General features: G+C 37.1%; 1 long non-coding RNA gene across 2 annotated transcripts; it reads right to left on the reverse strand.

Annotated features, from left to right (window-relative positions):
* Positions 1-859: 859 nt before the first annotated feature.
* On the reverse strand, positions 860-6,901 carry LOC145801076 (uncharacterized). 2 transcript variants are annotated; one of them, XR_014341962.1, is made up of 3 exons: positions 6,715-6,893; positions 4,576-4,702; positions 860-2,572 (listed from the first exon to the last, which is right to left on the reverse strand). It is a non-coding gene; the product is annotated as an uncharacterized LOC145801076 (long non-coding RNA). The 2 variants fall into 2 exon arrangements; XR_014341961.1 differs by having other exon boundaries at positions 860-4,702; positions 6,715-6,901.
* Between the last annotated feature and the right edge of the window lie 21,068 nt (positions 6,902-27,969).

A 27,969-nucleotide genomic window follows, 5' to 3' on the forward strand; every position in this document is an offset into this window, starting at 1 on the left:
GTGTGTGCATGTATCAGTGTGTGTGTGTTATGCGCTGGGTGTGTCTTAGAGGGAGAAGAGAGAGCTGGGTTTGGTGTGTGCTCTGTGTGTGTGTGTGTGTGTGTGTGTGTGTGTGTATGGTGTGTATGAGTGTGGCTGCTGGGTGTGTGTTAATAGTGTTTTGTGTGCATGGTGTCTTGTGTCTGCTAGAGAGAGAAGATATGTGTGTGGCTGGGTCTCCATGTGTGAGAGAGAATGCTAAGAGAGATGAGTGGTGTCTAAATGAGGGTAATTACGTCTCTCAAAATTTTCCAGGACTAAACGGTTTACTAGAATAAAAATGGGATCAATTGGTTTATAAGTTTACATTTTGAAATTTATTGGTAAATCTCCCTATAAATTTCCATCAATGAGGGGGTGACTCTACATGGCAGTTGGTGACTGAATAGTTTCCTTTGTGGTTTTCACTTATTTTTGGTGAAATTTTCAATTTATAACCATTAAATGTGAATATAAATAAATTTTTATTAACTTTAAAATTCTTAATGATGTGATAGTCTTAGACTGTTAATTTTGTAATATAACTACGAAATAAATAAAAAAATAAGTCTCCACTCGTTTGGCAAGTGACTTTTTTAGCTAAAAAGACAAATAATCACTAAAAAAATTCAAAAAATCAACAACCTATACCAAAAAAAGATTTCCTTTTCTTTTTACTTTTTACACATCTTTTGGTAAAAAAATTAAAAAGTCATCCCAAACATACTAATTTTTTTTACATCATATTTTAGCCAAAAAATTAAAAAATTACTAAAAAAACTTGCTCCCAAACGAGGCCGAAGTGGAAATGATCTATTGTTTTCCAATGTACCCAAAAAAATGAACAAAATTCTTGTACATTGAGTAATTATTCAGTATTAAAAAAATACCATGTTTCCAATGTATCTGTCCAATAGATGTGTGCCCAAGCTTGGCCTCCAGGTCATCTAAGCCTATAAATAGTGCATCAAATGTAATGTTATACACCTCGCATTACAAAATAATATACTACAACAAAGAATCTTGAGAGCACTAAGAAGCAAACCAAGCCATACTCTCTCCATCATTTCACCATCCAACCACCCTTTGACAACGTTATTCAACTGCACTCCATAAAATTTCCGAACTTCTTGAAGTTTTGTGATCAAACGAAATACTTGGATGCTAAACTGAAAGAAACAAGACCACTTCATACCGAGGATTGAAACACTTCTGAGGTAGGTTTATGTTCTTGTTCACTTCATTTCCTTGTTTTAAGGATTTCATGCAACAATATTCCTTCATTCATAACATGCCTTCTTGGGTTCATTAGTTGGATTTTTATATTTCATTTTTGCCAACTTGATATTATCAGTTATCATTAACTTCTTGATGTAAATCTAGTCTTATGTTGTTGGAAGTACTCAAAAGATTAGAATTCTCTCCATTACTTGAATGGAATGGAAATAACTATAACAACATATTTTTAAGGGAAACACAATGGTATGAACATTTAACAACATATTTTTAAGAAAATAACATAATTTCATATTTTGAGTTACAACTATAAAAATAAATAAATAAATAAAAATAAATAAAAAATATCATAATCAAACACAACATGAGGCATGACTAAAGAATTCAAGAATCATAACTAAAATAATGTCATAATTAAACAAACAAATAATATAAGCACCCCTTTGAAGGGTGTGTATGATAGAATTTCCCTAGTTTTAATTCAAATTCTAAATCACTTAAGAAAAAAAGAAAATAATATTTTAGTGTTAACTTCAACAAAATAATCTCGATTTGATAATAAAAAATTATAAATTTGGAGGACCTCCAGTCCAAAATCTAGACTAGAAGGGGCTATCTCGGCCCGTGGGATTCACCACGGGCCTCATTTTGATAATTCGAATCATTTATTTTGTTAGGCACTTCGTGTATTTCATTCATAAAAAAAAAATTAAAAAAAAATTTAAGTCGATCCAATAACCGTAACGTTTTCAATTTACCGTGTTTTTTGCTTAAAAAATAGACGATAATTATGTTTTAAAAAAATGAACCATACATATTTTTTATGACAAAAACAATAAATTGAACAAGTTGTAGTTAACGGATCAACCTAATTCTTTTATGAATGAAATACACAATGCGCCCGACAAAATAAATGATTTAAATTATCAAAACATGACCCATAGTGGGCCCCATAGGCCCAAATAGTCTCCTCCATTCTAGATTTTGGACGGGTGGAAATCCTCCTATAAATTTATCTTTTAATATTGTAAAATTTTCCACTAATATGCAAATAGTTTTTTCAAATTTCATTGAAATGATATTTTCCTTAGAAAAATGATAAGATTTAAATTTACTTGTTAATTATAGAAGGTTAAAATGAACTGAAAGTACTTCACATCTGGATGTCAAGCTCAATTAAGGGAACAAGAAACCAAATAAAAAGGGGACAATCATTTCCAAGAGCAACTTTTTTCACATCATAATAAGGTAAAAAAAAAAAAACTAAGATGCTACTAAAAAGCCTCTTTCCAAACGACACCGCAGTGAGATTCAGTTCCTGCAATTGACACCCCCAAGGGACAAACAGTTATCCTTAATAAAGTCAATAAATCCAGTCTTCTGTTAAGCCATCCATTACACTAATTTAGAACTATTATTACATACGTTACAAAACAATTCATAATTATATTATCTTTATTACTTATAAAAGTAAACCATATTCTTAAATCCAACCTCATAGAAACAAATAGAAAAGTGTTTCACTGTATAACTTAATCTCCATTCTTTGGTTTCCGATATGACAACTATTTCTTATAGCCAATCCCCTGTACATGTCTCAAAAGACACATAGCACTTGTACTTGTCACTAATTGACAACAACTGAAAGCACACACAAATCATAACAGCCACTTGGGATATTAGATGTACTCAATATTTTGTTAAGTAATGATAGAGTTATGAAGCACGGATACGGATACGGATACGGATACGGGACACAGCAATTTTCAAAAAATAGAGACACGGATACAACGGGGTGCAATGGCAATTTTTTTTTTTTATATATATAGAAACAACATGTAGATAAGATGAGTGTGGCTGAGATGAGGATGCTAAGGTGGATGTGTGATAAGACTAGACAGGACATGATTAGGAATGAGTGTATTCGGGAATGGATAGGAGTAGCACCGATAGAAGATAAGTTGAGAGAGAATCGTTTGAGATGGTTTGGTCATATTCAACGGAGACCAACAGAAGCAGTAGTGAAGAGATGCGATGCTGTAACGGTAGATGAAAGTATTAGGGGACGGGGTAGGCCTAGATTAACGTTGACTAGCGTTATAAATAGAGATATGAATTTACTTAATTTGACTAATGAAATGGCCTTTGATAGGGCCGCGTGGAGAAGAAGGATTCATGTAGCCGACCCCATTTGATGGGACTTAAGGCTTTGTTTGGTTTGGTATATATATATATATATTATGAGTTATGTAGATTCATATTACATTTATCCTAAATCAAAATTAACAAACACTAACATAGTAACATTAATTCAATAAATATAACCACTACATTTAAACAAATTAATATCCATTCACAAATTAATAGACATTTTTCATATAAATTATAACCACTATAAATTAACATTAACATTAGAAGGATTAAAAAAAAGAAAGTTCTACATACTGATACTGTATATATATATATATATATAAACCTATAAAAAATTTAAAAAGACACAGTTTTAGATATATATATACATATATACAAACATATAATTACAAAAAAAATAAAATAAAAAGTCTTACATATATATATATATATATATAAACATATAAAAAATAAAAAAATAAAATGAAAATCAGTCTACTCTCGAAGTCAAGAGCTAGAGAGAGAGAGAGAGAGAGAGAGAGAGAAGGGCTTAACTTCGAAGTCGCCTGGATGGAGCTCGACTGAGAGAGAGAGGGTCTTCGGAGGACTTCGACTGAGAGAGAGAGGGTCTTCACAGGTCTGACTCTATTCCTTCACTCTCTCATTTGTTCGATTAGGCCTTTACATCGCCGTCGTCGTTGTTTTGTTTTTTTTTAGTTTTTTTTGTTTTTTTTAAATATTACACTTTGACTCCACATAAATATAATAAAGAGCCCCGCCGTGTCCCATGCTGTGTCCCGATGGACACGCGTGTCTCGATATGGACACGCGTCCCTGCCGTGTCCCCTTCCAAAAAATCATTAAATTACAGGGGCACGACATCTGGCGTGTCCCGTATGTGTCCCCGGCGTGTCCACGTGTCAGATACTGCCACGGCATCGATTTTGGAGTGTCCATGCTTCATAGTGATAGAGACTCCAAAAGTTTTATCAAATTTTCTATCAAATGTCTCACATATGTGACACATTTGATAGAAAATTTGGTAAAACTGTTGCCACGTGAGATATTTGATAGAAAATTTGGTAAAACTTTTGGAATCTCTAACATTTTTCTATTTTGTTTGGCAACTCTACAACATTATTTAATAACCATCTCAAAGAAAGAAAAGCATGTAAAAATCATTTGAACTACCTGGGCAGATTTCAGAATCTCTCCAAAAGGTCTCATCATGCAGTTTGTTTTGGGATGTTTGGGGAGTGCTTCGAACTCTGCCTCAATCGGATGAGGTTTCAGAATTCCTTTACCATGTCTTTCAATCCTACAAAAAAACACCAACAAAACAAAAACAAAACACATTATATAATAAGCTTTTTTAGTAGTCTCTATTTTGATCACAATATCTAAACAAATCAAATCAAACATAGTTTGAGAGAAGCAACAAGAGTTCATTGCGATGAGTAGAGAGTGTTCCATCAAGATGATCACGAAGGCGGTGAACTCTAGTTAGAACATGAGATGCCATGTCTTCATCTCTACGAAACTCAGGGGACTCTAATCGTACCCTATTCACTGTAAATAAAGATATACAAAAAAAAGATATATATTGCCAACAATCCCATGAAAATAGGGAAAAATAGAGTTATTTAAAAACTATTGCCAACAGCCCCATGAAGGTTGATAGTGTCTATGTATGTTGTTTTTAGGGGGACTTACGTATAAATTCTAATAAGTGAACTTATTATCCAACTCGATCCTATGAAAATTAATGACATTTTTCATCAAACATTACTAAAAAAAGTCACTAATTGTTCATTTTCAGCAACAGTTTGAAAATTGCCACAAAAAATGTCACTAATTATAAGTTCTAGCGACAATTTAAAAAAACCGTTACAAAAAAATATTACTAATTTTCAACTTTCAGCAACAGTTTGAAAAGTTCGTCATAGAAAAACGCCACTAATTGTAAATTTTAGCAACAATTTATAAAAATCGTGACAAAAAGAAAGTCACTAATTATCAATTTTTAGCGACATATGCAAAAAATCGTCACAAAAACATTTTAGCGACGATTTTGCTAAGACTTATTTTCAACAGGACTTGATGGGAATTAAGTTTAATTATTGAGACCTATTGGTAGTTTACCCCAATCGAATCTGAAATCTGTAATAACATTGCATCAAAACACTACTACAAAATCATAGATTGAACGGATTTTAAGTGTGATATATGTTATTTAATCAAGGTTTTTTATTTTGTCAAAGTGTGATATATGAGAGTATGATTGTTAAGGATTATTTTTAATCACACTTTTTGACCATCATTAAAAGAAAATTTCATCACTTGTTTTGACCGTGATAATAAACATTTAGATCACGGATTTTAAGTGTAATTAATAACCAATAAAACCTAACATTGAACATAAATAATCCATGATTAATAATGAGATAAGATCATAGTTATATATATTTCTCATCACGGTTAGTGCGCGTGATAAAAAAAGGGTTCAACCATAAAACATGAGTATCAATCACAGCATATAAATCGTGATTAAAATCTGAATAGAACTAATATCTAGTGGCTATTGGGTATTAATGTTTTTTGTTCTGGTTCCATTGAATTTAGAACCATAACACAGAAACTGATAGAAATTGAAACCAAAGTTTAAAATAGGGGACTGAATTGTTAGTGCCCCTTATTATGGGTAGTTGAGCAGCTTTTCTATTGCTACATGCTAGATGTTATCATAATTGAGAAATCTTGAATCTTTGAAATTCAGCTTTTAGGCCAAGCCACATTTCACTATAGAGTCGTGAAACAACAAAAGCAAAATCACAGCAAAATAGGAAACACAGATCAAGCTAGAATAATATTTGCCATCCTTTTTAGAGTTAAATTGTTTCCAAATACTATTCTTGGATAAATTTCTGTTTAGGTTGCTCTGTTTCAAAAAAATTAATTTCTCAAACCTATAAAATCAATTGATATTTTGATAGATCAACTGCACGCATGTCAATGAATCAAACTGTTTGGGTTTACGGATCAACCTAAAATTCGCCTACATTAATAAAAAATAAACAGGAATGTAATTTATCCAACTAAAAGGAATAATCAAAACTCACATCCAACTTCAAATAGAAACCAAGAAATTTATAGGCACATTCAAACTAAAGTAACAAATTCAGTAACAGAAACACAAAAAGAACTTGCAAACGCATTGAATTTTCCAATTGATTACCTAACGAGTAATTGAAAATTCATTGAAAAGAACAGTTAAAATATAGAGTATGAAATTAATCAACGAGAGAGAGAGAGAGAGAGAGAAGAACTTACTAGAAGGTTGCGGTTGCTGGGCTGTAGTCGCGAACACTGGTAGTAGTCACAGTTGTTGCTGGTAAAAGCGAATGGAAGAGGTTTCTGTTCGTGTGAGAAGCTAATGGAGAGAGACGATTGAGGGTTTGCAGAAACGAGAGAGGGCGAGAGATGAGTGAGTGACAGAGATCAGTGAAGACAAGGTTTAATTTGGGGAAAAATGTTTTGGCTACAAAAACAATTTTCTCACCAAAACATAAAACTACGCCGTTTTGGGTAAAAAATAATTAGAGACTAAAATATTTCCTCTCATAAAATCTCTAGAGTGGTACTATATGCAATAATTAATATATTAACTAGTGTATCAATCCTAATTATAATTTTATTATTGACCCCACTTATTATACAAATTATAAATATTAAAAATATTTTAAATTATACTACACTATTAATTAATATATTAATTAATGTATATAACATTACACTTTCTATGAAGGGCGAGATGGAGGGTTTGTGACTGAAAGATGGAGGGTTAAGAGGAAAAGTAGAGGGTGGGATAAAAAAATATATATATATATATATATACAATTAGGAATAGCAACGAGGCAGGGCGAGGCTGGGGATCATACTCCCCGTCCCCGATCCCCGATGGTAGAAATTTTCCCGTCCCCGGCCCCAATCCCCGACGGGGAGCCTATCACCACCTCCGCTCCCGCCCCCTAACGGGGATCGGGTTTCCCCGACCCCGAAGATTCCCCGGTCAAAAAAAAAAAAAAACAACATAGATATTCAACAACAACAGATCTGAAAATATTTGTTCATCATCATCAACAACAACACACCATTACCACAAATTTAACATATATATGCAACAAATCGAACAGATCAGAGCTCAAATGTTAAAAATAAAAAATAAAAAATCTAAAACATTAACACAGAGAGAGACAGAGGCCAAGAACAAGCACGAGTTGTCAAGAATGCCAGCCGAATCATCATCTTCCTCATCAGCCCCAGTTCTAAAAAATTAACACCCAACTGACATACCAAAAAGCATGAGAAAGGGGGGTCTCGATCGGCCGTACAGAGCCGCCATGGCCACTAGCCAGCCTCTTGCGGCAGAGTTTGGAGAGGAGGGGGGTCTCGATCGGCGGTCGAACTGAGGAAGAGGAGGAGAGAGATCGGCGGGGAGGGAGAGGAGCTATGATTCTACGAAGAGAGTCGAACTGAGGAAGATGAGGAGTGAGATCGGCGGGGAGAGGAGCTGCTGTGATTCTACGAAGAGAGAGAGAAAGAGAGAGGAGATGAGAGGCGGTGTGACTCACCGTGGGAGAGGTAATGTGTGTTTTAGGGTTTGATTTATATATATATATAAGGGTATAGTAGTAATTTTACATCAAGGAAACGGGGCCGGGGGACGGTGATGGGGACGGGGACAGGGCCGAGGCCGGGGCGGGGCCAGGTACAGGGCTAAGACACTAATTCCCGTCCTCAGCCCGAAACTGATCGGGGATTGGTTTTTGAATACCATCCCCGTCCCCACGGGGATATTTTTCGGGGAAAACCCGCTCAAATCTGGGTCGGGGAGTCGGGTCCCCGTCGGGCCGGGTTTAAATTGCCATCCCTATATGCAATCTCACTTATTTAGAAATATAATTACATTTATTTGAAATGTGAGATTAAAAATAAATATTATTTTACTCAATTAAATTATTTGTAATCAAAATATTATTCTAATTTTTTTAATCACACTTCTAATAAAAATGGGATATTTTTATTTTTCTTATGTGATCTGCTGTGTTTGATTGGAAGATTTGGATAAGGATTTAGAAAGAGAAATGGAAAAGGTGTGTGAAATTAGGTGAAATATAAATATATTTTATTCACATTTTACCTACATTTTCTATTTTCTTTTCCAAATCTCTTTTCAAATTTCTCAACTAAATAGCGCAATTATAATAGTGAAAGTTCCCTACATGAAGCTTGCATTTTTCCTAATAAAAGAGAGAGATGAAAAGAGTCAACCCCTCATTCAAATCAAACTCGTGCAGAACTGAAACCATGAGATCGAAAAATTATGAGATTTGTATAGTTTAGCTTCAAATATGCATTATAAATTTCAAATCAGAAATTCAAGCTCTGTTTGGTAAAGTTTTGGAACTTTAGTTTCATTTATTGGTTCTCACGTGGTATTTGTTTGCATCTTTCAAAAACTAATTCCACACTCACTTTTGAAAACTCGGTCGAAGGCGGGAAAATTTAAGCTAACTGGTCGTTCCACCGAACGTTCTACCGGTCGTCCGGCAGGTTGACCGAAAAAGTGTAATTTTTTTTTTGACACATGTTAATTTTTTATATATTCAACAAAAAATATTTTCCGAATTTCTTAAAATTTTTTATGAGCTTTAATAAAATTTTGAGTTGTGTGTTTGATTATGAGTTGTAAGTTTTTGTATCAAATATTATATGTCACATCAAAAATTTTCCACTCAATTCAAAACTCTTTTCAAAACTCATTCGCCAAACAAATTTTCCACACTCATATCTGTGGGAGCCGAATAATCTTGGATCAATAGGAGTGGACCAGTCCAGTCCAGAACATAACCTCTATTTGGCATTGACCCTATTTAATTGAAGGGCCGAATAAAGTAGCTGGCATTCCTTCCAGTGAAACAAAGGCCGTAGAAGTACATGTAAAGAACTAGGGTTGGGCCAGGCCCCAAGGCCCAAAGAGAATACTATAAATACAAGATCTTCAGTTCTAGAAACGTATGTGAGAACTATTAAGCTTAACTTAGAATACATGTAATCTTGAGTGCAAAGACTAACTTGCCCGTTGGAGTGCTAATTCCGACACCCCCGACCGGAGTGTTTGTTCCTTTTCAGGTGACTAGCAGAGGATCACGAGCGCCCCCCAAGATCAAAAGAGTATTTCCAAACCACATCCCCACAATTGGCGCCGTCTGTGGGAATACTCAAACACATCCATGGCGGGTGTAACAGAAGACCCTCCGATAGTCACTGATGAAACCACGTAGAGAGACGACCTCACTCCAACAAACATGCTTGGACCGGAGACTATCCTTGCAAGACGCGCTTTGAACTTCGCCTCACCCTCGACTCCAGAGCATGAGGCAATGCAGGCGATCATGGAACAAGCAAAAAAAAATGAACAGAGGTTGGAGAACATGATCGCAGAGAACGAACGTCTCCGTCAGGATTTGGCCTTGGAAGTGGCAAAGTCCAAACAAGCTGTACGCCAAGATCTGGAACGACTTGTGAGGGCAAGTGGTCGACGATCTCGAGCCCGATAATAAGACACTGATAGCGACTCTGACTCATTATCCTCGGAGCCCAAGAAGAAGGGACGATCTGAAACTTCCAGTTCTTCTGAAGAGAGTCCCCATATAAGGCATAAGCGAAGAAGAAACAGTTCGGATGAAGATCAGCACGATCCTTTTGTACGACGGATTACAAAGGCAGTGCTACCCAAGAAATTCAAAGTGCTGTCATTCACCTTATACGACAGTAAATCAAACCCCACCGATCACATCCACTATTACAAGCAAGCCATGACACTGCATGCAGATGACGAGGCTTTGATGTGTAGAATATTTCCGAGCTGTTTGGGACCACTAGCTGTCAGGTGGTATTACAAATTGGAGCTGGCTTCGATTAAAAGCTTCCACCAACTTCAAAAATCCTTCAAGGCAAGGTTTATCACTAATGAGGTCCAGCCAAAGCAAGCCGATTCCCTCTGGCAATGCAGATTCAACCGGGGAAAACCCTTCATGCCTACTCGGTGCGGTATTGGGAATGTTTCAATCTGGTAGATAATGCTTGCAATGACTCCATGGCCATCACCGCCTTCAAGATGGAGCTGTATCCTGACAGTGCCCTCTGCAACTCTTTGACTAGACGGCCCCTAAAACAGTTTGGTCGTTGATGAAGAAAGTTGAAGAATACTATAAAGTGGAAGATGATGCCTTGAGGGTTAAAATTGGCAATATGACCAACAAGACAGCTCCTGCTGAAATTGCTCAGCCGTTAAATTCTGTAGCACCTCAGAGCCCTGAACCATGGCATCAGGTGAAACAAGATAAGAGACGAGATTCTCGCCGATCAAGTGACCAATGCTTCCACCGAGCGAATGAACAACTGCAAATCGACAGCAGGCGCATAAGGCGCGCCGACAAGAAGTATACTAAGTTGTTAGAACCGATCAGCACGGTCATGTCCAAAATCCAACATCGTCCGTTCTTCAAGTGGCTGTAAAAAATGATGGGACCTCCTAACACTCGAAGACGGGATAGGCGGTGCGAGTATCACAAGGATCATGGCCATGAAACTGAGAATTGTTACGCATTGAAGGATCACCTAGAGGACTTGGTACAGGATGGTCGGCTACAGCAGTACGTCTGAAAGGGCAACTCAACCAAAGTAATAGCCTTGAGACAGCACCGTACTGATAAAGGAAGAGCTGGGAGAGCAGCGGCCAGTGTATTATGTGAGCAAGGCAATGGTGGATGCCGAAACACGCTATTTTCCGCTGGAAAAACTCATCCTAGCCCTAGTCATGGCGATAAGAAAACTGATGCATTACTTCCAAGGACATAGCATTAGGGTGCTAACAGATTATCCCCTCCGATCAGTACTACGAAGTGCAGAAGCATCAGGACGTGTTTCAAAGTGGGCTCTTGAACTCGGCCAGTACGACATTCAGTTTCTACCTAGAACCTCAATCAAGGGACATGTGCTAGCCGACTTTGTTGCCGAATTCACAGGGGGTCTTGTTGATTTCAAGTGCGATGAAATTCGACCGGAGCCGAACTGGAGAATTTATGTTGGGGATATCTGGCAGTTGTACTGTGATGGATCATCCAATCAGTGGGGCAGCAGAGCCGGAGTTGTGATCATGGCCCCCGACGGCGCAATAATTGAGCAAGCCGTCAAGCTTGGCTTTGAAGCGTCAAATAACGAAGCCAAATATGAAGCCCTTCTAGCTGGTTTGCGGAATGCACATCTTTTGGGTGCTCGGCGCTTGCTTGCATTTTGCAATTCAAAACTGGTGATCAACCAGCTAAAGGAGGAGTACGCAGTAAGAAACGACCGTATGGCGGCTTACATGAAAACGGCCAACTCCTTGTTGGCAAAATTTGACCATCAGGAATTGAACCAGATAACACGTGATTAGAACACACATGCAGATGCCTTTGCCTGCCTACCCTCCGCTATTAACTTAGAGATTAAACGGACCATCGAAGTAGGTTTCATCCCGGAGCCAAGCATCGGCCCTTCGGAGGAAGTCCAGGTCAATGTTATAGAATCTATACCCAGTTGGATGGATCTCATTGCTGCATTCCTGTCTTCCGAACAGCTCCCAGAGGACAATAAAGAAGCGCACAAGTTGCGAAACAAAGCCCTGCGATACTACTTGGATCCTCAAGGAAGGCTTTATAAAAAATCCCTCTCTGGTCCATATTTGGAATGCGTGCACCCTGACAAAGTTGAAGAGCTTCTGACTAAAATACATGAAAGCAGCTGTGGTGCCTATTCTGGCGGGTGATCTTTGGCCCATCGAGCTATAACACAGGGGTATTACTAGCCGACAATGAGAGCTGACGCCGAATGCTATGTGAAGAAATGTGAACAATGTCAGAAGTTCTCCCCGCTAACCTACCTGCCTGCTGAAGAGTTGAGCTCCATTACCAGTCCCTGGCTGTTCACCCAGTGGGGGCTTGATATCGTAGGACCTCTGCCAAGGGCCCCAGGGAATAAGCGGTACTTGATCGTCGCGACAGATTACTTCACAAAATGGGTCGAAGCGGAGGCATTAACGCACATTCAAGATGCTGATGTTAAGCGCTTTGTATGGAGAAATATCATAAAATGATTCGGCATTCGAAGAGCTCTTATCTCAGACAATGGCACCCAGTTTGATTGTGGCGTCTACCGAGAGCTGTGCAGCAAATATGGTATCCGGCTTTACTTTTGTACGCCGGCTTACCCACAAAGCAATGGTCAAGCCGAAGCCTCTAATAAATCCATCTTGGACGACATTAAGAAGAGGCTGGAGAAAGCTAAAGGCAAATGGGTCGAAGAATTGCCAAGTGCATTGTGGGCTCATCGAACTACGTTGAGGCGATCTTCTGGAGAAACGCCGTTTGCTCTGTGCTTTGGAACCCAGGCGATCATACCCCTGGAGATCGGCTACCCAACCCTGAAATCTCAAGTTTTTGATATAGGCCGAAACGATATGATGATGGCACTGAATTTGATTCTGATCGAAGAACGAAGAGACCGTGCCCTTGTGTCAATGGCGCGGTACCAGCAGCAGCTTGCCAAGTCATATAATCAACGTATTCAGCTGCGCCGCTACACACCAGGAGAGTTGGTTCTGAAGAAGGTACTTCCAATTACCAAGAAACCGGCTGATGGAAAATTGGGTCCTAACTGGGACGGCTGCTATCAGATTGATTCGATCACAGGAGTAGGGGCATATCGGCTCAACGACATGTCAGGGAGGAGTCTGCCACGACCTTGGAATTCGACGCATTTATGCAAATTTTATCATTGACCCGACTTGTGGGGCATGATACTTGTTCTGAATGGTTCGCCATGTACATCTCATTTTCTGTAATGCAAAGATCCCTATTTATTCTCAACATCCAATTCAAAGGTGTTCCGAAAAAGCCTCTGGATTCGGAGCGCCCTTCGTGGATATCACGATTAGCCAATTAAAGACTCCAGATTCGGAGCCCCGTCGGCACATGACGTCTTTGGGCCGAAAAAGCCTCCGGATTCGAAGCGCCCTTCATGGATATCGCCCTTCGTGGATATCACGATTGGCCAATTAAAGACTCCAGATTTGGAGCCCCATCGGCGCATGACGTCTTTGGGCCGAAAAAGCCTCCAGATTTGGAATGCCTTTCGTGGATATCACGATTGGGCAATTAAAGACTCCAGATTCGGAGCCCCATCGGCTCATGACGTCTTTGGGCTGAAAAAGCCTCCGGATTTGGAGCGCCCTTCGTGGATATCACGATTGCCCAATTAAAGACTCCGGATTCGAAGCCCCATTGGCTCATTACGTCTTTGGGCCGAAAAAGCCTCTGGATTCGGAGCGCCCTTTGTGGATATCACGATTGTTCAATTAAAGACTCCGGATTCGGAGCCCCATCGACACATGACGTTTTTGGGCCCAAAAAGCCTCCGAAAAATTAAAGCGTGTGCCGAATAAAAATTACAACGAAACAAACAGTTGAAATAGACAATTTACTATTATCCAAATTAAAGCCTCCATAAACAAAGGCCGAAAAATGAAAATATTCAAATAAGATTGTTCAAGCCGCATAAACGTAATCTAAAACGTGCGCACATTCGGAATAAAATGTGTACTAATATAAATAACAAGTACGCTACAAATTGAGAACTAAGCATTTTATTAAAATCAGCCAATAAATACATAATTTCACTTTCAATCTACATAATCATTACAAGGTTTTCTTCGGTTCGACGGCTTCTTCATCATCACTCTTCTCAGTTTCGAAAGCGGAGAAGGGGAAATCATTCTATTGGTACAACGAAAACGCCGAATCCAACCCTGCTGCCTGGAGACTCTCAGCTTGTTGAAGTGCCTTCATCCAACTGTGCCTAAATCCACGATTTTCACATCGGCAAACTTCTTCGGCGAGTTTCTCCTTGGTCTTCTGAATTTCGACCTTTCGGCCGTCGTGGAAGCCTTTTTCATAGGCCACAGCCCTCGCAGTCTCAATCGTGAACATGCTGGTCGTGTTCCGATCAGCGATCGCATCACTAATTAGCCTTTGAGTAACCCTCTCTTCCACAACTGGTTTTGGGTGGCTGGCAGATTGAGGCTCAGTGGACTTGATTTTCCTGAGCTCATGCTCGGCCTTCTCAGTGCGAGCTTCTAACTTCTGAATGCGTTCATCTCTCTGTTCTATATCGCGATGAGCAGCTCGGAGACGTATGCCGCTCTCATAAGTAGTGTACAATCCCTTCACCGCCTCGTGAACGCCTTCACGAAACACTTCGAAGTCCTGTGGACCTACCATCGATTGCTGAACTTCTGGTGGAAAGATCTATCGACCGAACTCGACTGCCACATTTGAATCTCGAACGATCGAATCCGCCTCTGTCATTGGTCTATTACCCACGAAGACCGCAAAACTTAACGGGCGAGGAGTCGCGTCAGATTCCCTTCCAGGACAAGGTTGAGGAGACCTGCGCTGTGGCTGCTTGTCCCTCCTGGGCGACCTACTTCGACGGCGAGGAGATTGGTGTCTCTCCCGATCCCTTGAAGTCCTACTGCCCATGCGTGAAGGTTCACCACTTCGATTCATGTTTCCTCCCAGCTCAGCTAGCGTCATCGCTTCACCTCTACTGTTAAAGAAAAGTCTATTCCACATTCGCACTTGTTTAATTTTCCACTAAGAACTAGACTGAGTTGCTGTCAAAACATATAAATAAGACCTTTGTTCACGAAGTACACACCCATTTACTCCCTACGAAGGCAGCACCTCCGAGGCAATCTCATTAATATCGAAACCTCAATAGCCCGACGCCGATCGAGTTACATGCCCCATCATCCCCTCTGTTATTCGGCGTTCTACGTGCATGAAGCAGCTGGGGCAAGGGCAGATTCATTAATCTAGTCAGCTCGAATGCCCCAGCCGTCCCACGAATCGACTCATCAGAACAATATTCTTAAGTTCGTATTATTCGGTGTTTAATGTTCATGAACCAGCTGGAGCAAGGGCAGATTCATCAATCTATTCGGCTCGAGTGGCCCAGCTGCTCTATGAATTAATTCATCAGTACTTCATGAGTGCGTGTCATTCGGCGTCTAATGTTCATAAACCAACTGGGGCAAGGGCAGATTCATCAATCTATTTGGCTTGTGCGCCCCAGCCGCCCCATGAACCGATTTACTAGTACATTACCCATGAACTAATCTTATTCGGCACCAAGAGCTCACTGGCTGGGCCAAGGGCATACGACGGCGCCGAATGGATTTACTTATTCGGATTTACACCGTTATCTAATCGGTAACTGTGCAATGGGATATTTAATTTACTCATCTCATGATCCTACTTCCTATCGGATCGATAATTAGCAAGCACAACATATAGTGATCATTTTATGCAAAGTAGTGAAAAGCAAAAGCAAAACTCTTCGTTAATATCAAAAACTGCGTACAATGAATTACAAAATGAAAAGGAAATTTTCATTAATAAATTAAGCGTAGATAGTAACTAATTTATACATGAAAATTACCTTGAACTAACAGAAATCTACTAAACAAAAACATACATTGAAATTGAGAAAAACCTAACAAAACTAGAATGTCTCTCAAATCAAGTCTCAGGGTCCGACTCAAGCGGCTCAACGTCCACTTGCTTGTATGGAATTGGCGTGGCCAACGTAACTCCAGCGGCAGCAAGGGTTTTGAGCCAGCCGTGTTTGAATTCCCGATTCTCAAATTTGGGGACTTTTTCTACATAGCCATTAAGGGCAGCGCTCTTCCCAGCCTCGAACGCCACCGAAGCCTCAGAGTCGGCTTTCTCCTTAGCCTGCTTCAACTCTCCCAACTCGGCCTCCAGCTTGGCAAGCGCCTCTTTGGCTAACTTGAGCGATTCTTCGCTCGCGTTTGCCCTCTCCTCGGCGTCAGATCTGAGTTGATTAGCAGTCCTGGCCCTTTCCTTCTCAGCCTCGGCCCGCGCACTTTCCATAGTGGCTCTCATTGCCTCAAACTCCGCCCTGCTCGTTTGACCCTCGACTTCAGATTGCAAACGGCCAATCCTTTCAAAAGCGTCATGCTAGCGGCGGCCTAATTCTGTGATCCTTCCAACCGTCTACAAAACAAAGGATCGTCATATGCCAAGAAACATCGAATGCAAACCAAACCAAAAAGTTAGTCACGTACCAGAAGAGCCGATTGGGCGGCTAATGCTATTGTCACCAAATCCAGCTCGGCATGAAAGGTCGCCTTGTCAGCCGGCAAGGAGACCGAGGCAGCCAAGCTTAGTGCCACAGCTGGATCTTTCAAACCCGATGCTTCGGAGGAGATCGGCATGCTTTTCATCTTTGGCTCAATAACGAAAGGAGCAACCACAGCTGACTCCTCTAAGCGTGGCCATTTTTCAATAGGGCCCTCTTCGGAGTCGTCCTTGCCCTCAGAGCTTCGTTTTTAACCCCGATCCTCCGAAATCAGCCGCCCTTCTGTAATCGGGCGCTTTACCTCCTTTTCCGTCTCGGCCACGACAACGTGAGTTGTTTCTTCTACAACAGTAGGGGCAACAGATTCAGTCGGGACAAGTCCAGAACGGATGGCTACGACCTTTCGTCGGGCGGCCATGCGTTCGGCGTTTCTTTTTCGTGCCATCTGCGTAAGATTTTCCCCTGCCATATCCTCAGAAAAATCGCCGGGAAGGTCTCCCAAGTTTGTAAAAATATCTTCGAAGGCGTCCCCTCGACCTGATGTAGACGGAGGGTCAGAAGAGTTCAATCCGGCTTCCTCGAAGGCCGAATTAATAGCTTCGTCAACTTCCGCGGCCAACCGGTCCGAGTCCTCGGTGATTGGTTCGGCCACTTGTTCTTCCACGTGTTCAGAATCAAATGATTCTAAGCCGATCTGTCTCAAGTTTTTGAAGCTGGGGAAGATGAGGGCTGTAAGATGGTTGTCGCCTCGCGCGATCGGAATATTGTCTGCCACCGAGAATGTCGTGTAAGTTGGCTCGTACCGCAGGAGAATGTGGGTTGTCGTTTCTTGTATTTGAAGGTCTGGACGGCCGACGAATTGTAGCGTGGTTTTAATTTCTGTGAGCACAACGTCGTCGTCTGAAACCAACACTCTCTTCAAGTCGCTGCCTACATAAACAAAACGATTAGATGAGCTTAGTGCTGAATACATACATATGTAAATAACAGAAACAAAGTGATCTGATCGGCCACCTGGTTCGCCTTTTCGCCATGGCACAGGGTCTAGGCGATCTTCACCTTCACCGAATTCCCAATTACCGTGGACAACGACCATCACGTCATCGACACGCTTGCCAGAGCTGGCAAGCATGGTCACTAAGTGATGATCAGTATCCTTGGCTCTAAGAAAGTAGCGTCCTAGCCGGCCGGTAGATTTGGCTAGGACATAACAGTGCCGAATGGCGGGAATACCTAAATTAATTCTAAGACGTCGATTTATCTCTGCAATCCCTATTATGATACGAAAGAAGTTCACATTGGGCTGGGAAGGGATGAGACCCCAGTACCGAAGAACAGCCCTCAAAAGTGGGTGAAGAGGAAAACGGACGCCGCCCTCAGCAATTGATAGGAGAGGACAAACGATTGTGCTCTCATCTTCCCTCACCATATTAGTGGTGCTGTCTGTCAAAAGTGACAGATGGATGTCGTCGGGGATGGAGAAATGATGTCGAAAGCCGTAGATTCGATCCACAGAAAGGAGCTCCTTCAGATGTTTTGCCATTTTGGCCAACCCAAGGATTATGGAAAACTAAAAGCAGATAAAGAAAGGGGATCAAAAATGAAGGAGAAGAAAACGTACAGGAGACGAAGGAAAGAGCGAGAAACAAGGGGTTGCAGAAGCTGCGGAATGTAGGAGTTGCACTAGAAGGCGAGCCAGATATCTTTGAGTATTCAGAACATACATTTGAAGAGACAAATTCAAATCACATTAAATGGAGGCAGTGTACGAAGGGGCGGGAAAGCGTTGCAATGACAAAAAAGCATGTACGCGTTTTGATACGCATCGGGAAGAGGAGTAACCGCCGAATTTTTGACCTCCAGACTAGAAGCCAAACACGCCGACTAACTGATGCTAGTGGGGCGTTTGGGGGCAATTGTGGGAGCCAAATAATCTTGGATCAACAGGAGTGGACCAGTCCGGTCCAGAACATAACCTCTATTCGGCATTGACCCTATTTAATTGAAGGGCCGAATAAAGTAGCCAGCATTCCTTCTAGTGAAACAATGGCCGAGTAGGAGTACATGTAAAGGACTAGGGTTGGGCCAGGCCCCAAGGGCCAATGAGAATACTATAAATACAAGATCTTCAGTTCTAGAAAGGTATGTGAGAACTATTAAGCTTAACTTAGAATACAAGTAATCTTGAGTGCAGAGACTAATAACTTGTCCGTCGGAGTGCTAATTCCAGCACCCCCGACAGGAGTGTTCGTTCCTTTTCAGGTGACTAGCAGAGGATCACGAGCGTCCCCCAGGATCAGAGGAGTATTTCCAAACCACATCCCCACAATATCGTAATTTCAAAACTCATAAACTCAAAATACAACTCCTATTTTCACATCATATTTAAAAAGTTTTACCAAACAGTATCTTAGTTTCACCTATTACACCAACCCTTTGTCCTTTGAAAGGTTTAGATTCCAACAAATCCTTGGAGATGAATTGAGAACAATGAACATATAGAACCAAACTCGGAAACCACCATTACAAATTACTTTTCAAACATGGCAAATAATTGTCCAATTCATACCAAATCAAGTTCTAAAAAGAGTTTACAAAAATAACATTAAAAGAAGTAAACTTCTTAATCAAAGCTTTTTGATTCTAGAGAAATTGCCTCCAGCCAAAGCTTTTTGATTCTAGTGGAAGAAATCATTTTTTCACCCCTAATATTATTTAAGGTAAATTACAAATACACCCCCTGAGGTTTGATTAAAGTATAGATTGGTTCCTGTGATTTGAAAAATTACAAATACTCTCTTGTCGGAAATTTTTTATTTAACAGAATTAACTAAAAAAATGAAATTCGTAATTGCTCTCCTATACAATATTAAAGTTAACTTAAATTATTAATTGAAATATATTTCTAACAGCATTAAAACTATTAATTGACCTGATGATTTATTAATAAAATGGACGATTTGTTATGAAATTAGAAATCTCAGGAGTGAAATATAATTTCCAGAACCATAGAGGACGATTCATATTTTAATCAAATCTCAAGGGTGTATTTATAATTTATCCTATTATTTATCATAGTTGATTAGCCCTGGAAAATGCAGGGGAAACATCAATAATGTCCTCATAAAAATTGTTGGGAAAAGGAACACCATCTCCATCATGTTGCTAAAGTGCGAGAGAAGAACAACAATAATGTTCTTCTGCAATGTTCTGAATTCCCATGTTTCGTATTATCACTAGATTTCCTTAATCTGAATCCTTTTTATTCTGAACTTCAATTAGACATAAGAAATAGCATTTTCACACACCACAAGAAACTAAACCTAAATTTAGCAATGAAAATATTTTTGTGAGTGCTTTTAGCAATGAAAATATTTGTACAAAATATTATTTAATCAACAAAATAATTTTTATATTTTTACAAGACTTGAGATTTTCATACACAAAATGCAGGGACAATCAATAGTTCTTGGTTAGAATAGCAAAACAGTTCCTAACTTACCCATTCTATCTGGGAGATCACATTATAACTTCCACTATTCATAAAGGCAGCATTCTCTTTTATGCTCAAATAGACCAGAAATGCAAAATGTAAAAGCCCCTGTAGGTTGTTGTATGGTGTGACATATTTAAAATTGAAGGTGAGAAATCTAACGATATAGGATCTATTTTGTATCACCTGGTCATACGACAAAACCAAGGAGTACAAAAATTCGAAAATTCAAAATATTTTTTTTTTGATCGGTAAAGAAAATTTTTATTGATGAAAACATACAAGGCATGATAGAATTTATCAATAAAGCGGAGCTTGGAGCTAACACAAAGCTCCAAGCGCCAGTTGGTGAGAAGCCAACAAAAAAAAAAAGAGAGCAAAACAAAACCAGAAAGAAGCAGTTTGAATGCATTGATTTGTTCTCTCTATGATCCTAGATGATTTGATCCCTCCAGAAGATTTTTTTAGTAGTGAACCCAAAAGATCAGCCAGTGAGTAGTTGTGAGTTCACCACTTTTTTAATGAATATATATTAACCAAACCAAACCCAGCCTTAAGTCTCATCAAATGGGATCGACTACATAAATTCTTCTTTTTTGATTTGTTTTGTAAGCAAGTGGTGAACTCACAACTATAAAATATCCCCCCTAAGTGCTAAAGTGGAAAGTTGTGAAGAGCTTAGTTTAGTTTGTTTTTTGGTTAATTTAACCTTGCTAAATTAGTTTCGTTTGAAAAGAATTTTTGGTGTTTTTTTGTTTGAATGTGATGGTTGTAAAAGAAATAATAAAATGATTATACTTTGGATGTGACATTTTTTCTTATAGATATTTAGCTTATTTTATCTTTTTGTACTTGTTTAGGCAAAAAAAAGTTGTTGCCTAATGACAATTTTGTCTTTTATTCAAAGATTATGTAGAATTTTTTTTTAATATAATTTATAATAATTTTTGAACTTTTTAATTAAAATATTTGGTTCCTAAACATACCCTTAATAACGTTACAAATTTTTAATAAAAAATACTTGATAATGTAAACTACAAAACATTTCAAATACTATATTAACACCCTAGTCACTACAAGAAAAAAACATTTTTGGCGACCAAATTTTTTGTCGCCAAAGGTTGTTTTTTAGTCGCCAAAAGTTAATGGCGACTAAAGTTCTTCGTCGCCCTGTTGGTCGCCAAAGCCTTGTTGGCAATAGTCATTGGCGACTAAACGTTGGTCACTAATTATTTTATCTTCGACTACTAAAATGAACTTAGTAGCCAAACATAACGTTTTGGCGACAAAATATTTAGTAGCCGAAAGTAATTAAATCAAAATTAAATTATTTTTTAGCGATTAAAATATTTAGTCACTAATAATAATACATTTACCAACTAAAAATTTTAGTCACTAATAATAATACATTTATCGACCAAATAGTTTAGTCGTTGTTAGTTTTCACAACTACACATTTTAGTTGCCAAAAAATTAGATATATTCATTTCATGGTATTTTACGGCCAAACACTTAGTTGCCGAAGGATGTCATATTCTTTCATGACTAAAATATTTAGTCGGCAAAAGTTTTTTTTTCTCTCATATTGATTTATTTTGTCACGAAGAGTCAATTTTTACCAATCAATTTTTTAGTCGTCAAAGATAAAAAGCAAAAATTATGCTATTTATTGGCCATTAAATGTTTTTAGTAGGCAAAAATTACTATATCATGACTAAAAGTTTTTTGGTCACCAAAAATAAATATTTGCCAAACAAACATTAAGCTAGTTATTTAGCTACTAAATTTATTTTAGTTGGCAAAAATTATTATACCATGAATAAAATAAATTTTAGTAGTCTAAAACCTAAATTACCACCAACCCATATTTTTTAGTCGCCTATTGTGGTATATTTAGCGAATAAATTTATTTTTAGTCGCCAATAATAATATTTTTGGCTACTAAAAAACACTAGTAGCTAAAACCGTAAACATTGCCAACCAATGTAATTTTTAGTCGCCAATTGTATAACTTTTGGTGATTAAATTCCTTTTAGTCGCCAAATTTAATTACCAAAAATATAATTTGCTGTAGTGAGTGGTACTCCCCACCTCACAGATTTTTAAAATTTGATACGCATCTCGTGTTTTATAAGCGTCAGGATCCTCTAAAGTATAAATCCTACAATGATCTCCTAAAGTGGTTCATCCAAGGGTTGATATTAATCCTCACCAAAACGACGTCGTTTTGGTGAGTAAATTGAAAAAAAAAAAATCAAAATTTCATTTTTCACTCAGTTTCTGGGGAAGAGATAGAGAGAGAGAGAAAAGGACTGAGAGAGGAGAGAAGAGGAGGAGCCGCCCCACCCCGCCCTTTCCCACCCCGACGTTCTGCCGCCGCCGCTGCCACCCCACCGCCGACGCCTTCCCTACCATACTCCAACAGTTTCACTTTTCTTTTCTTTTTTTTTCTCTGATTTGTGTTTGTGTTCATACATATGTGAATATATATATATATATATATATATATATCCTGTATAGGAGCTGGGTTTGTGAATATTTCTTTTTATTTTTTTGTATTTATTTTTAATTTCTTTGGATTTTTTGAGCTTGGTTTTTTTGGATTTCTATGGATATATGATATATATATATCCTTTTTGATTTCTTTGGATTTTTTTGTGAATATATTCTATTTAGAAGATAAACCATCTCCATGCCTTCTCTCTTCAATCTGATGCCCAAGCTACCAAAAGAGAGAGAGACAAGAAGAGAGAGAGAAGAAGATAAACTCATAACTTGATGCCTTCTCTCCAATGCCAATTACAGTATTTTCTTCCTCCAAAGCCCACCTCCATGCCTTCTCTCTTCAATTTGATGCCCAATAACTTGTTAGGAAAAAAATACAACTACAAGCACAGATCCACAGAGGTGGGATTATCTTCTTGTCACTCTCTCACTCTGTTTTTTCAAAGTCCTTATTCTCAGTTTCTTCTCTCTCTCTGTGTAATGCTTCACAGGAACAATTCGACATTTTGAACTCTGATTTTTTTTTTTTTTTTTTTTTTTTTTTTTTTTGAAATTGCTCACCAAAACGACGTCGTTTTGGTGAGACTTAATATCAGCCCTTAGATGGACCACTTTAGGAGATCACTGTAGGATTACCACTCCAGAGGATCCTAACGCGTTTTATAAGGTAGATAAGTGCAATTCTTAAAGTCAATGAACCATCAAATTTATTCAAGATAATTAATATAGTTCCCAATAATACTATCCAAATAAAAAAAGAAAAAATGTTGTATATAGAATGATGGATGTGTCTTGTTGTGGACAACTTATTTAAAAATAAATAAACTTTTGGGATTCATAATTTTAAAATGTGATGAATGTTACTATTATATCATTTTAAATAAAATTAATTATGCTTATATATTATTTGTACATTATTACATTTCAAAAAAATATTTTAAAAAATGTCTAGAATTTGAAATTTATGAATTAAATTCATTCTTATTGTGGCCCACACCCTAAGTCTACATCAATATATTCAAGTTTTGAAAAAATTATGAATATATATATATATATATATTTTTGAATACATAGCATTTTTTTTTTTTTGATTAGCAAAAGAAGGTTTTATTAATGAAGAACAAAAAACCTGAGGAACTTACATCAATAAAACAAGGCTGTGCAAAACATGCACAAACCTGAGATTGGTGAGAGACAAATCAACAACAACCCAAAAAACAAAAAGAAACAGAGTAAAACAAAAAACCCCAAGCCTAATTACACCCAACAACTATATTTTCACATTTGTGATATTATTTTCCTCAGAATTCTTTAGAATCAACAAAGGCATTCATTTAAAAATAAATAAATAAATAAATGGTGATAAGATATGTAAATTTTCAAAGGTGTCAATGTAGAAAAATTTTATATGACATACTCTTTAAAGTGTGTGTATCATATGCTCTGATTGTGAAAATTGGCAATTTTGATTGCGAATTTGTGATGGTTAGGATTGGAATAGCCTTTATAGTGCTTTTAGAACTTGGAAGGATGAATATTGAAAAAAATTACACAACATGGTAACTTTTCAAAAAATTATATATATAAAAATTTTATACATATCAATAATAAAATTTATAATTTTTTTCATAAACTTATATAATTTTTTGTACTAATATCATTGACAAGTAATAATCCCGTGAATATTAATTTCACTGAAAATTTTTATATGCGATTTTTTCATGTGACACGCCAAACTTCACTTAATGATTTTTCATGTGACACCTTTCCTTTCTTTGTCTTTTCTTGTTCTTGGTTTTGAATATGCAGTACTATTCTGCACGATGCCGAATGATAACCAAGCCAACGAGGTAAAAGCCGAAAACAATGATTGGATAATTCCGATTAACAATATGCTAGCTACAGTGAAAAGGCCGTCGAAGTTGAGTATATATAAAGTTCCGAATAAACTTTTAAAACTCAAGGAAGATGCCTATACACCTAGTATTGTGTCCATAGGACCTTTTCATCATAACAACAAAGTGATGCAAGCTTTTGAAGAGCACAAACAACGATACATGCTACATCTTTTTATGAGAATTTCTCAAGCTGCAGAATCAACCCTCCAGGAGTGTGCCACTGCCATACTAAAATTAGAAGGAGAAGCTCGAAGATGCTATTCAGAAAAAATAGACTTGGACAAGTACAAGTTAGCTGAAATATTGCTAGTTGATGGCTGCTTCTTGCTCGAACTGTTTTTGAAATATTCAGGGGTAAATTACATTTACCTCCCCTGAGGTTTCTGACAAATACAAGGACCTCCCCTGTGATTTGAATAATTACAGTAACCTCCCCTACTTTACCTGACAATATCAAAATTCTCCCATGCCGTCAAAAATCACTAAACGGTGTTACTTTTTCCTTAGAAAATTACCTTATTGCCCTTCCCTTGAAAATATTAAAAAATGTTTTTGGATTGGAGGATAGGTTTGGAGTGTTGGGAACAGTATTTTTTGATTTATTTTTTTAAAATATTAAAAAATGTTTTTAAAAAAATTTTTTTTTATTTTAAATATGTAATTTTTATTTAAATATTTTATTTTATTTTGTAAATATTTTAATATTTTAGTTTTAATATTTTAAACTCAAAACACACTTTCACACTCAAATCGCAACCAAACACATAACTCAAAACTCAATTCAAAAATTATTTTCAAACCTCATAACCAAACATATAACTCGACACTCCACACTATTTTCAAAACTCTACATTCAAATCGTAACCAAACGCATAACAAAAAAATAAAATATTTATAAATATATTTATAAAATAAAATAAAATATTTAAAATAAAACTATATATTTAAAATAAAAATAAAAATTTTAAAAATTTTTAATATTTAAAAAATATATTTAAAATATTAAAAAAAATACAACACATAGATGTATGAAATATAATGCACATTAAAATAAATAAATAAATATTTAAAATATAAAATATTTACCCTAAAAAAATAAATTCAAAAAATTTCAAAATTTATAACCAAACAAAATTTTTTTTTTCAAAACTCATAACTCAAAATACTACTCTACACTCAAATCATGATTTTAAAAATAATTTTAAAAAATAAAATAAACTTTTTTTGAATTTTTTTTCTTTTAAAATAGAGTTTTTGAAAAAGTTTGGTTTTGAATTTTGGAAAGAGTTTTGAAAAACGTTTTGAATTGAATTTTAAGTTTGTGTTTGGTTATGAGTTTTGAAAATAATTTTTGAATTGAGTTTTGAGTAATAAAAACATGTTCCGATTTTTTTTTTTTTTAGAAACATGTTTGGTTCTCTTTTAGAATCACAATTCCAATTACAAATACAAATTTTCAAAAAAAATTTCAAAACTCATAGTGTTAACCAAATACACAATTCCAATTAGAAATTTTCAAAAATCTTTTCAAAACTCATAGAATCACAATTCAATTACAAATAATTTCTTGAATTTATTTTTTTAGGGTAAATATTTTATATTTTAAATATTTATTTATTTATTTTAATGTGCATTATATTTCATACATCTATGTGTTGTATTTTTTTTAATATTTTAAATTTATTTTTTAAATATTAAAAAATTTTAAAATTTTTATTTTTATTTTAAATATATAGTTTTATTTTAAATATTTTACTTTATTTTATAAATATATTTATAAATATTTTATTTTTTTGTTATGCGTTTGGTTACGATTTGAATGTAGAGTTTTGAAAATAGTGTGGAGTGTCGAGTTATGTGTTTGGTTATGAGGTTTGAAAATAATTTTTGAATTGAGTTTTGAGTTATGTGTTTGGTTACGATTTGAGTGTGAAATTGTGTTTTGAGTTTAAAATATTAAAATAAAAATATTAAAATATTTACAAAATAAAATAAAATATTTAAATAAAAATTACATATTTAAAATAAAAAATAATTTTTTTAAAAACATTTTTTAATATTTTAAAAAAATAAATCAAAAAATACTGTTCCAAACACTCCAAACCTATCCTCCAATCCAAAAACATTTTTTAATATTTTCAAGAGAAGGGCAATAAGGTAATTTTCTAAGGAAAAAGTAACACCGTTTAGTAATTTTTGACGGCAGGGGGGAATTTTGATATTATCAGGTAAAGCAGGGGAGGTTACTGTAATTATTCAAACCACAAGGGAGGTCCCTGTATTTGTCAGAAACCTCAGGGGAGGCAAATGTAATTTACCCAATATTCAGATATTGAGAACCATGAGGAGGACAAAGTTGAGGACCACCATATCAATAATGCTCGGACTATTGCAACTCTTCAACATGATTTGGCATTACTTGAGAACATAGTTCTAAATATCGGCCGATACGCTACGTATCGGCCGATACGTATCGGAAAAATGGGGTGCCGCGACGGATACAGGCCGATATACCACTGAGATTAAAAATCGCAGGAGTATCGGCCGAGTCCCGGTACGTATCGACCTGTAAGCGTTACACAAGCCGTTACACAAGCCGCGACGGGCCGATACTCACCGGTTCGGACCGGTACGGGAAAGAAAAAGTTGAAAAACCTTTAAAATGATTTTTAAAATTTCACCACCGCGACACCCGATTCCCGATACGTACCGATCGATACTACTGATACCGATACTCCGCGATCGATACCGTTACGTTACCCGATACCGCGATTTAGAACCTTGCTTGAGAACCAGATTCCATTTTCTGTCCTGGAGACTCTGTTCGACATTATAAAATTCCACGTGACACAACCAGTACGATCCTCATTTACTGAGCATAATGTGGCCACTTTAGCATTACTCTTTTTCAAATCGGCTTTGGGTTTGAGAGACGAAGCAATTCGAAGTAAATCCTCGAAACCCTTTGGTAAGCATTTACTTGATATCTTGCACAGATTTTACCTCCACACGTCTCTCAAAAGGCATAAAATTTTGCACAAATCTCACCATCCCATATCTAACATAACCCGCCATGATGATGATGATGGTCAACGCTTGCTAATACATGGATTTGAAAACTGCGCCACCCAACTTTTGAAGACAGGAATTCAATTTCAAGGCAAAACCGACACCACCCCAGAAGAAAATTTCCTAGACATAGAGTTCACAACTGAAGTTGTTAAAATGCCACTATTAGAGATACGCGAAGCTACAGAATCAATCTTCCGAAATCTGATTGCTTTTGAGCAATGCAGCATTGACACCTTACATTGCATTGCATCATATATCTTCCTTATGAGGAGTCTCCTTAATTCCTTGCACGATGCTGAAATTCTTCATCACAAAAAGATCATAGGATATGATTGGAGTGGGGGTGGGGGT

This window comes from Camellia sinensis, chromosome 10, assembly GCF_055761805.1.
Source record: "Camellia sinensis isolate YWXY chromosome 10, ASM5576180v1, whole genome shotgun sequence".
NCBI classification, from domain to species: Eukaryota; Viridiplantae; Streptophyta; class Magnoliopsida; order Ericales; family Theaceae; genus Camellia; species Camellia sinensis.